Source organism: Cryptomeria japonica, chromosome 6 (assembly GCF_030272615.1).
Source record: "Cryptomeria japonica chromosome 6, Sugi_1.0, whole genome shotgun sequence".
NCBI lineage: Eukaryota > Viridiplantae > Streptophyta > Pinopsida > Cupressales > Cupressaceae > Cryptomeria > Cryptomeria japonica.
The window spans coordinates 674,764,331-674,775,623 of NC_081410.1; positions in this window are offsets into that span (position 1 = coordinate 674,764,331).

Genomic DNA, 11,293 nt, shown 5'->3' on the forward strand with positions numbered 1-11,293 from the left:
CAGTGTATTCTTTGTACTGGACACAGTTTTGACACATTTTGTAGATTTTGATCATTTTTTGAGAGATATATATATAGAGCACCATTTTTGATCGATGTGATGTGTTTATGGATGCATTTTTATGTGTGCTACTTCCTTTTATATGATGATGTAATGTTTACATATATGATGTAATGTGTGATGTAGGATGTATGTTTTTATATGCTATGAGATGTATCTTGAAATGAGATGTATGATTTTAATATGCTGCTACGTGTAAGATGATATGATGTAAAATGATGTAATGATGATGCAAAATGAGATAATAATGATGTAAAATGATGCAAAATGATGCAAAATGATATGTGATAATGATGTGCGACTAATTGCAACTAATTGTAAAATGATATGCAACTAATTGTAAAATGATACGCAACTAATTGTTTTTGGAGCATCTCTCATTCTGTATTTGCCATCCGATATAACCATTTATTTGCTTTCTTTGTAAATATCATCATGGAGAATTTATTGATTTTTGGATATGTTGAAAATTTAACAAGCATAATGGTATAATTGAACCATAATGACCTGAGTAAAATTTACATGATTTTTAATTTTGCAAGATAGCACAAGCGTCAAGGTATAATTGAACCAGGACGACCTGAGTGCGTATTGCGTAAACATACAAGAGTAGATCATTTATATGCGTGAAATGGGATCAAGCCTTCAGTGATATGGATCACGTCCTGAGGCAAATATGCACACAGTACCAGTGATCGCCTCCCAGACAAAAGACTAAGAAAATTTTGGAAGTTCCTCATGATCTCTAGCTTTGAAGCTTTTGATGAGATAAGGAGAAGATTCCAATTTATTTAAAAAGTTCAAAATGCAAAATAATCAAGACTTTAATGCGATAATGCAACATTTAGTACTTCAGAAAATCATCCATCTTTAAGTTTTTTGTTTATTGTTTTTGGTTTTAGTTGTTGCGATGAAGTGTAATTGTGTTTGTTGGATGTCCTGTGTCTGAGGTTTTACAATAGTTGGCATGTCTTGAATGTTTGCTAGTTTTTGAACAGTTTAATGCCCCTAGATGAGTGTTCTTCTGGATATGATTATGTACAGTGATTTCCAAGCCATGGTGAAATGCGATAAGAGAATAGATACAGATGGATAACTCAGGATAGTGACTACGCTAAGTATGTCTTGGATGGATAGATGCTAAGTGTCGGGCAATGGCCGATAGTGTTTTGATGGATAAAATGGCATGGATATAGATAAAGGAGCCGGCCTTTCACAAGGGCGCTTGTTTACCAGGTTTTCACCATTTGTTTTTATTGTACTTTATATTTTTGCCTTTTCTGGATGTTTTTGATTTTTTTTAATTTTTATTTTTTGTTTTTGGCTTTTCCGTGCACTAGGCTACCTTAAGTATAGTACTTCTTTAGATGAATGCTGTTAGTTGGATCATCAAGCACATCTCCTTCAGAATTTGTTAGCTGATAGGTACCTGATCCATAGACTGAAATGATGACATAGGGACCCAACCAGTTAGGTTCTAATTTCCCTTTCTTTTCTCTATCTTGCTGGTTTCTTGGATTTTCTTTTAGGACTAGATCACCAACCTTGAAGTTACGAGGAATGACCTTATGATTGTAGCTCCTGCACATGCATTGTTGATATGCTTTGAGATGAGTATAAGCATGTTGGCATCTTTCATCTAATAATTCCAGTTCTTGCAGTCGGTTGACTCGATACTCTTCATCTGGAATCAAACCTTTCAAAGAGACTCTAAGAGATGGAATTTCTACCTCCAAGGGTAAAATAGCCTCTGAACCATATACCAAGGAATATGGTGTTGCCCCTGTAGGTGTGCGAATGTTAGTCCTGTAGGCCCAAAGTGCTGGATTGAGTTGTATGTGCCAATCTTTGCCTGCATCATTCACTGTTTTCTTGAGGATTTTTAGGATCGTTTTGTTAGATGCTTCTACCTGACCATTTCCTTGTGGATAGTATGGTGTAGAAAACCGATGTTGGATTTTGAATTTTTCACATAGTTCCTGCACATCTTGGTTTTTGAAAGGTCGTCCATTATCTGTGACGATTGAACTTGGAATACCATATCTGCAGATCAGATAATTCAGGATAAAAGAGGCAATTTGTTTCCCAGTCACTATGGTCATGGAAACTGCTTCAATCCATTTGGTAAAGTATTCTATGGCAGTTATGATGAACTTGTGTCCATTTGAAGATGAAGGATGTATTTTGCCTACCAGGTCCAATCCCCACTGACAAAAGGGCCAGGATGTGGTAAATGGTTGCAATTCCTGTGCTGGTGCATGTATCAGATTGCCATGGATTTGGCATTTAGGACATTTCTTGGCGAAATGATATGAGTCTTTCTCCATTGTAGGCCAGTAGTATCCCATTCATAGAAGCTTTTTAGCAAGAGTAGTGCCACTCGAATGTGTGCCACAAATACCTTCATGAAGCTCGTGTAAAGCTGAATCAGAATCATTACGATCAAGACAATGAAGAAGAGTACCATCTAGACCTCGACAATATAAGGTATCAGCGGTAAGGGTGTAACGGGCAGATTGTCGGATAAAGTTACGTTTTTGGTTACGGGATTGGTCAATGGGTAAGATATTATGCTTGAGGTAGTCGTATATTGGTCCATATAATGGAGAATCTGAACTGGTTAAGGCATATATAATATGAGATTCAGAGTGGTCATAGGCGAGGGAGAATAGTTGCTCTACCAGGAACTCATAACGACTCTGTTGTTCTGGAATTTGTAGTAATGAAGCGATCGTAGCCATTGCATCGGCTGCTTTGTTGTTCAACCTTGGTATTTGTTCAAAGGTGATGTGCACAAAATACTGTTTGAAGTCATCCACCATCCGTTTGTAGGGGAGTAACTTATCATCCTTTGTCTGATAGTTGTTGTTGATCTGATTGATGACCAATTATGAGTCTCCATAGAATTTTAATTCTGTGATTTTCCATTCGACAGCCATTTTGATGCCTATGACCAATGCTTCATATTCAGCCATATTATTTGTACATGGAAACATAAGTCTGTATGATCTCGGCATAGTGTGTCCTTCAGGGGTGATGAATAGAATGCCGGCCCCTGAACCATGCTGTGTATAGGATCCATCAAAGTATAGGGTCCATTGTTTGGAGGAAAGAGCAAAAACATCCCTGTCTGGAAATTCAATGTCCATGGTTTGTTTTCCTGGTAGCGGTGCTTCAGCCAGCTGATCTGCAATTGCCTGTCCCTTGATGGCTCATCTTTCTGTGTAGTGAATGTCGAATTCACTGAGAATCATAACCCATTTAGCCAATCGGCCTATGAGAGCTGCCTTGCTGAGTAGATACTTGAGAGGATCAATTTTGGCTACTAGCTTGATAGTGTGTGCTAGCATATAATGTCAGAACTTTTGAGATGCAAAAACAACTGTTAGGCAAGCTTTTTCAATGAATGTATAATTGAGTTCATAACCATTCAATGTTCTACTAATGTAATATATGGTGCGTTCCTTTCCTTGTTGATCTTCTTGTGCCAATAGTGCCCCCAGTGAAACATCTGTTGTTGAGATATATAATATAAGAGGCTTTCCTGAAATCGGTGGTACTAGAACTGGTGGATTCATCAGGTACTATTTAATTTGGTAAAAAGATTCTGCACATTTAGTCTCCCATCTGAATGGCACATTTTTGTGTAGCAAGTGGTTAAATGGTAGACTTTTATCTGCTAGTTGAGCAATGAACCGCCTGATTGATTGAAGTCATCCTTGGAGAGATCGAAGTTGACTGATATTCTTTGGTGGTGGCATATCCATGATGGCTTGTACCTTTGCTGGATCAACTTCAATACCTTTAGCTGAGACGATGTAACCTAGTAACTTGCCTGATGTAACCCCGAAGACACACTTTTTAGGATTGAGTCAGACTTTGAATTTCTGCAACCGATCAAAGATCTTTGTTAGGATGCCAAGATGTTCAGCTCTGGTGAAAGATTTTGCTAGTAAATCATCCACATAGTCTTCCATAAATGTGTGCATCATATCATGGAATATTGTTGTCATTGCTCTTTGATAAGTGGCTCCGGCATTCTTTAAGCCAAAAGGCATAACATTCCAACAGTATGTTCCCCAAGGACAGGTGAATGTTGTTTTGTCTTGATCTTCAGGAGCTATTTTGATTTGATTATAGCCTAAGAAACCGTCCATTAATGAGAGCATTGCATGGCCTGCTATGAGATCTACAATTATATCAATACTTGGCAGAGGAAAGTCATCCTTTGGGCAAGCTTTATTGACATCTCTGAAGTCAGTGCATATTCTGATACTACCATCTGGTTTTGAAATGGGAACAATGTTTGAAATCCATTCTGCATAGTCAATAGGTCGGATGAATCCGACATCTAATAATTTCTTTAATTCCGTTTTGACCATGAGTGCTATCTATGGATTCATCTTTCGTAGTTTCTGCTTAACTGGCTTGACTCCTGCAGAGATGGACAAGTGATGCATGATTAGGTGTGGATCTACTCCAGGCATATCAGCATATGACCAGGCAAAGTTAATTTGTTGTCCTTTAAAGAAGATGATGAATGCTGATCTTTCCTCCTCTGTCAGAGATTCTGCAAGGTGAATGTTTCTGGCTGCTTCGGTGGTACCAATGTTGATTGATTGAGTGGGCTCAATCAATATGGGTGATCGTTCATGAAAATGTTCAGGAAGAGTGTCAAGTCTCCCATCGTTAGGTGCCTTAAAAAGGTTTTCACCCTCAGATGCGTCCTTTATTTTTACTTTTTTGGGATCCATTGCTGCCATTGACTGGTTTTCAGCATTAGATTCATTATTTGATTTATTTTTGCGACTGAGAGACTTGGCACTCCCTGAAGAATAGACGTCGTTATTTGGTTCACTGGTAGAGCCTGTTTCAGGATTTATGGTACATAGGTAATGGATAATAGATTCATCATCTGGAAAAATTGGGATATCATGAGTCTCGGGTTCAGTCCAGTCGATGAGATCAGGGAAGACGAGTGGTAAGGAATCATTGGGCGGGTCAAGTTCAGCTACTGTAAGTGTTAGGATAGAGTTATCATCGTGATGGGTCTTGTTTTTAAAGAAGTTTAGGGTTTCATCGAGGTCTTCAATGGTATCATCTTCTACATAGACTTGTTCGTAATATTTATGTTCGCTTTCCTGAACGTCATAGATATGTTGTGGTCCAAATTCGAGAGGTCTATCTTCTGCGTTATGTTCTTCTTGAGAAATGGATATGAAATCAGTATCATCTGGGATATTTGTAGTAGTATCAGAGCAGGTACCCCATTCATATTCATTTGAATCTGTCTCATAGGCACCATCCCAAATTCTATCAGTGTTGTAAACAGGTATGTTGTATGGCGAAAACAAATCCTTGATGATAGATACTATTTGGATATTCTGTGTTGATTCTGTATCCGATCCATCCTCTATAGTCTGGATTTGTTCATAGATTGTGCTTCCCCTGGTAGGAATGATGGTTTCTTGTGAGGATATGATTTGTTCTTGAGCTATTGGTGTGTGAATATGAGCCACTGCTGCAGATATGGCCTTCTTATGATTCAAAAGCTTTCCCTGATGTATCTTCTGATCTTGACGTTCTCTTGCCTTGCGGATTGTTTCTGCTGATTCAAAGAGAGCTTCCTGCGAGGATTCTTCCTTGTATTTCTTCTTTTCCTTCCATTGAGGTTTTGCATTTGTATGTGGTGGCTTTTTCAATAGGAAAGTGAATTTAGAACCTAATCCTGCTTTATTTCTACTAGGTTGTGAAGGAAGATCTATAGGTTCAGTGACTCCTTCTCGGCATTTCCCAATAGGTCCTTTACCGCCATATCCCATTTGTTTCATAATCAAGTAGCCTTTTCCATACAGGTGCGTCGGTAGAACAATGTCTAGAGTGGCCGCTCTATTAGCTTCTTCATCATCTTTGTATAGCCAGTTAAGAACATCTTTATCTTCTGATTCACGTGCTAGAGTCCCCAATTGGATGAAGGTACCATCAAATTTAGTTATGGGCTGAGTTGCCAGATGTGTTGATATAGTAGGTAAACCATGTGATCTAGGTGATGTTGGCAATCTGGTCAAACATAAAGGCTCCATAGAGTATTCGCCCATGCCTTGGTCTTTGATTTGCATTTTCTGTTTGAAGTCTCCCCATAAGGAGTTGGATTTTGCTGTTGGTGGATCAGATGTTGAAGACCGCTGCTTTTCTCTGTTATAAGGAACCAAACTGTCTTCGGCTGCCCCCATTGCATTGCAATGTTGAAATGGATTGTGATCAGCTGATATGGAGATTTCCTGTCCATCATAAGGAAACTTGACACACTGGTGGTATGTAGAAGGTACCGCTTGCATTTCATGTATCCAGGGTCGGCCTAATAAGATATTGTAGGTGAGATCAATATCTAAGACTTGACATATAGTATCATTTTGTACTGGTCCTACCTGAATAGGCAATATCACTATTCCTTTAGAGGACCTTTCCTCATCATCATATGCTTTTATGGTAATCTTTTTACAAGGATCAATAGATTCTTCTGAGAAACCTAGTGCATGGATAAGCTTTAAAGTACATATATTAAGTCCGGCTCCTCCATCTATTAAGACTCTTTTGACACGGTGTTTGCAAACAATGACTTCAATATGTAGAGGAGTATTATGCGGATGACTCAATGAAGTATTATCATGCTCTGAGAAGGTGAGGTTATGAGATTCTGTCATGTGGGCAACCATAGCTTGGAATCTGTCTGTATCCAGATTTTGAGGTACATTTGTTTCTAATAGTGCTTGCTCCAATATGTCTTTGTGTCTTGGAGATAGTTTCAACAATTCCAGGATAGATATCTGAGCTGGAGTCTTGCGTAGTTGATTAACTAAGTCGTATTGGATCTTTGGTGTGGTAGTTGGAGGTGCAGTATGTCCCTTCAAGACATATTTCTGAGTCCGGGTTGTTACATTGACAGATTCATGATCACGTTTATCTCGAATGGTTATAACATTGACTTGATGGTCTTCAGCTGATATGTGATTGATTGTGTTGTTGTAGATGTGATTAATACGAACTCCGCGTGTATCATTTGAAGTTGATGCTCCATCTTTGTTATAATTTGGAAGAGGATATTTGAAGGCTTCGTGATCATTATTTGTTTTGAGACCATCCACCGTTAAGTCACCTCGATCAATCATGTCTTGGATTATATGTTTCAATCTCATGCACTTGTTTACTCTATGACCTTTGTTTCGATGAAAATCACAATAGTGTGAATCATTCCACCAAGGTGGTTTGATTGGGGGTTCATAATTGTTGATTGGAGGTAGAGAAAGAACCTTGTTTGCCAACAGCTCTCTAAATGCGGACTCTAATGATTGGCCCAATGGTGTGAAGATACGTTTATGGAAATTGTTGGTGTTGTTGCGTGAAGTGTTGTTAGGCCCTGGATTCAGGTTTTTGTTTTGATTATCGTTGGCATTGTTGGTATTGAGTTGTCCTTGAGCATTGTTTGGTGCATATGTGTTAGCACTGGGAGTAGCATTTTTAGGATTTTTTGTATTTTGAGTATTTCCTGATAAGGCAAGCACTGGCTGTTTAGATTTAGGATCATATGATTCACTGTTGCCTTCATTTTTGTTTCGCGTCCAAAATAGAGTTTTGTCTAGATTGGTGTTGTTTTGGTTATTGTAGTTTGATGAGTTCGTTCCTTCTTTGTAGAACTTGAGTGTTCCCTTTTTGACACAAGCTTCCTCTACTTGGATGCCATTTTCGATTAATTTGTCAAAAGATGGTATGCATTGAAGTTTGAGTCTATAACTCATTTCACCATTCAAGTTATCAATGAAGATTTCCATTTTCTCTTTTTCAGGAATATCTCGAGGACATCTTGATACCATGCGTCGCCAACGTTGAAGGAATATCATGAATGTTTCATTGTTCTTTTGTTTGGTGTTGCAGATATCTAGCATGGTTATGGCATGTTGGATGTTGTAAGAATAATGGGTGATGAATTTGTTAACCAATTCATCAAATGATCTAACAGGTGGTGTAATTTTGGATAACCACTCCATTGTTTGTCCTCCTAGACTTCTTGGGAATAACCTCATCAGATAAGTGTCATTATGAGCAAATTCAAGACTCATAGTGCAAAATTATCGAACATGATCTCGAGGATCACCTTTCCCATCATATTTATCAAATTTGGGAATGTCTGAGTTTGGAGGAAAAGGTATCATGTTTAAGCTTCTATCAAATGGATAAGGACAGATTTCGTTTATAGAGTACCGCACTGTTGTCCCTTGTTGCATATCGTGTATTTGTCTTTGCAACATTTGCATTTGTTGAGTAAGAGCAACCAAGGGCGCATTATCTTGCCGAGGGAAGAGTTCTTCCCTTGTATTTGTTCTCAACTGAAAAGGTGTAGTAAATGGTATGTGTTGTTCTGGGGTTTCAAACGCAGGTACTTGCATTTCTGGTATATGTTGTTCTGGAATATGTTGTTCAGGTATGTGAGTCTCTTCTTCCCTTTGGTGTTCTTGATATGTATATTGTTGAGACCCTGTTTGAAAGACGTTTGCGTCGAAATCTTCAGGAAGTTTGACACCTTTTCTTGTAAGCATGAGTAGATATTTTTCTTTGTCATTTTCCATGAGTTTTTCGATGAGTTTTTGGAATGAAGGATTTTCTTGACATTCCTGAAGAATCGCGTCAGTAATTTCAGGATCTTCTGAGGATGGAACTTCAAAAGGATTTGATAATCTGCGATTCATACTTGATTCCGCGGGTGTCTCGCTTTGTTTGTTTCGTTGAGAGCGAGTAATAGGCATTTCAATAGAAACTTTCAGTGATGAAAGGAACAAAGTCCTCGTTGATATTTTGCTCTGGCGTTGGTGGTTCTGGTCTAGATGTGTTATATGTGATGCACTTGTCGGGTAGGAATGCTGGATTGATCTTTCCTCCGCGGTTTATCTTTTGATTAAAAGAAGACTTTTGACAGTATGCTCTTGTTTTCAGGGGTTCTTTGTCAAATTCACTGGATTTGTTTTGGATATAACGTTTGACGTGATGAAGAAATACCCGATGGGATTTGAAGAGTTGACGATTGATGTATAAAAATTTATTTCTCTTGATGAATTTGGAAAAGCTCAGTTGTTGTTTCTTCAACGTGATGTTGCGATAGAGGTTCTTTCTTCTCAGAATGAGGGGGTTAGTCATGCATGAGTGATCAATGATTTCCTTTGATTTGTTTGGATTTAGTTGATTCTTGTTTTGAAAATTTCAAATTTTACTTTATCAGAATGAAGGTTTAAATATCCCTTCACGATAAAGTGTGTCAAATGATATGGATAAAAGTTTCCCGATCTGGAAACTGGATTTGACAATTTGGAAAATTTTAGACAAGTGTTTTTGGAGATAAAATCCGTAAGATGTTTAAAGGATTTGATTGATACTAATGATGAAAAATGTTCCGGATTATGATAGGAAAGACGTCCTCTATTGCTCGATTCATTTTCGGATTCTAACAACTTTGTTTGACACAAATTTGACTTGAGAAATAGTTTTAATGATTTGTTTTTGTCACTCTGGTTTGATAATAGACGTGTTTTGATGAAAAACTGTTTTTAAAATATTTTGAAATTTTCAAAATTTTTGGTTTTTCCAACTCTCTATTTTCCTCCTTTTTCTCACGCGCTAAAACAGATGTTTAATGCACTACTGAATTTTCCTGATGCGCTAAAATGATTTTCCTACGCGCTACTCTGCCCTCGATTACGCGCTAAAAGATTGATTCTGGAAAATTTTGTTTTTTGACTGTGAAAGATGTACGCGCTAGACTGGGCTTTAGAAGCACTAACTGTTTAGTCCAATGTGCTAAAATAGGCTTTTTAAGCGCTAAGCTGTTTGTTTCACGTGCTAAAACAGTCTATTGGAATTTTGCTATGAAGTTTTTGGGGAAACAACGCGCTACACTGTGCCTTCTACGCGCTATCTGTTTATGTTAATGCACTAACTTTGGGTATCTATGTGCTAATTTTTTCCTAATACGCGCTAGAATCTGTTTTGCACGCGCTAAAAGATTTCTCTCTGTTTTGCTTTACAGTCGAAACGCTACTGTTTTTGGTTGCACGCACTATTTTGTTCTGTGGATGCACTAAAGTAACTGTTTGATGCGCTAAGATGTTGCTCTTATGCGCTAAACTGTCCTGATTTTTCCTTTTGGTGTTTTTGTGATGTTTTTGACTTTTGTTGAGAGAATTTTCAAGTGGGATGGATGATTTTCTGAAATACAAAATGCAAGCACGGCACACAAAGTACAATCATTTCACTTAATCTAACATAAAGTGTATGTTCTGTCGAGGATGTGTTCAAATCCCCAATGTTTTAACAGGTTGGATACAAGATAAACACTTCAGAAAGACTCTTTATTCAAGGGTCATAAGCAACATCATAGCCCACTAGTCTCGATACTCCGTCAGCTCAAACAGCCATGTCACCCCCTAGAGGGCGCCCATTTTTTTGCCTTTTGCCAGAAGTTAACCCAAAGTGAATTGCTTCACAGTTGAGTAGTTATCTTGGGAGATATATGGTGAGTAATCTTGGGGGCGGATTCTTCCCCACCCGTGCACTATGATGTTACAAATGTTTGGATACTGACTCAGCTCAAAGTTTCTAATGCTAAGGTTCTTAATCAGGCTTCCCGTTCGGCCGTCAGTGATAAACTCCCTCAGGAGGCTTCCCAACCTTTAGAACAAAGGCTTTACGTATCTCGAGGATACTGGGGGAAGGCTAATCACTGCGCGCAACCATTGAAAAGGACTTTCATCACTTTCCACATTTGATTATAGTGGGTTGGAATTCTTGGCGTCAAAGTTATTCCCCACTTAGGTCGTTCCCTTCACACCGGCCATAAACGGCTTTAAGAGTTGATTGCAACTCCTCGGGAAGGCAGGCCTGCTAAAAGATTTAACTTCTTGAAATACTGAAAGCATAAGAGTGGTTTGGCTTTTTGGTCACCCAGTTAAGGGGAGAGCATATACCTTCCACTTTCAAGACAAGGCAAATAAGTTTGTTCTTTTTAACCCTCAAGACAATAATTTGCTAACTTCTATTTGGAGATGTTGCTCCAACAAGCATGATGTTCTTTTTAATCCTTCATAGCAATAATTATCTAATCTATGGAAAATAGATCGTCAACAAAGCAAATACGATTTTCGAAGGTCAACAAAAGAAAAATGTTTTGCTTTAAAAGCAAACTTCC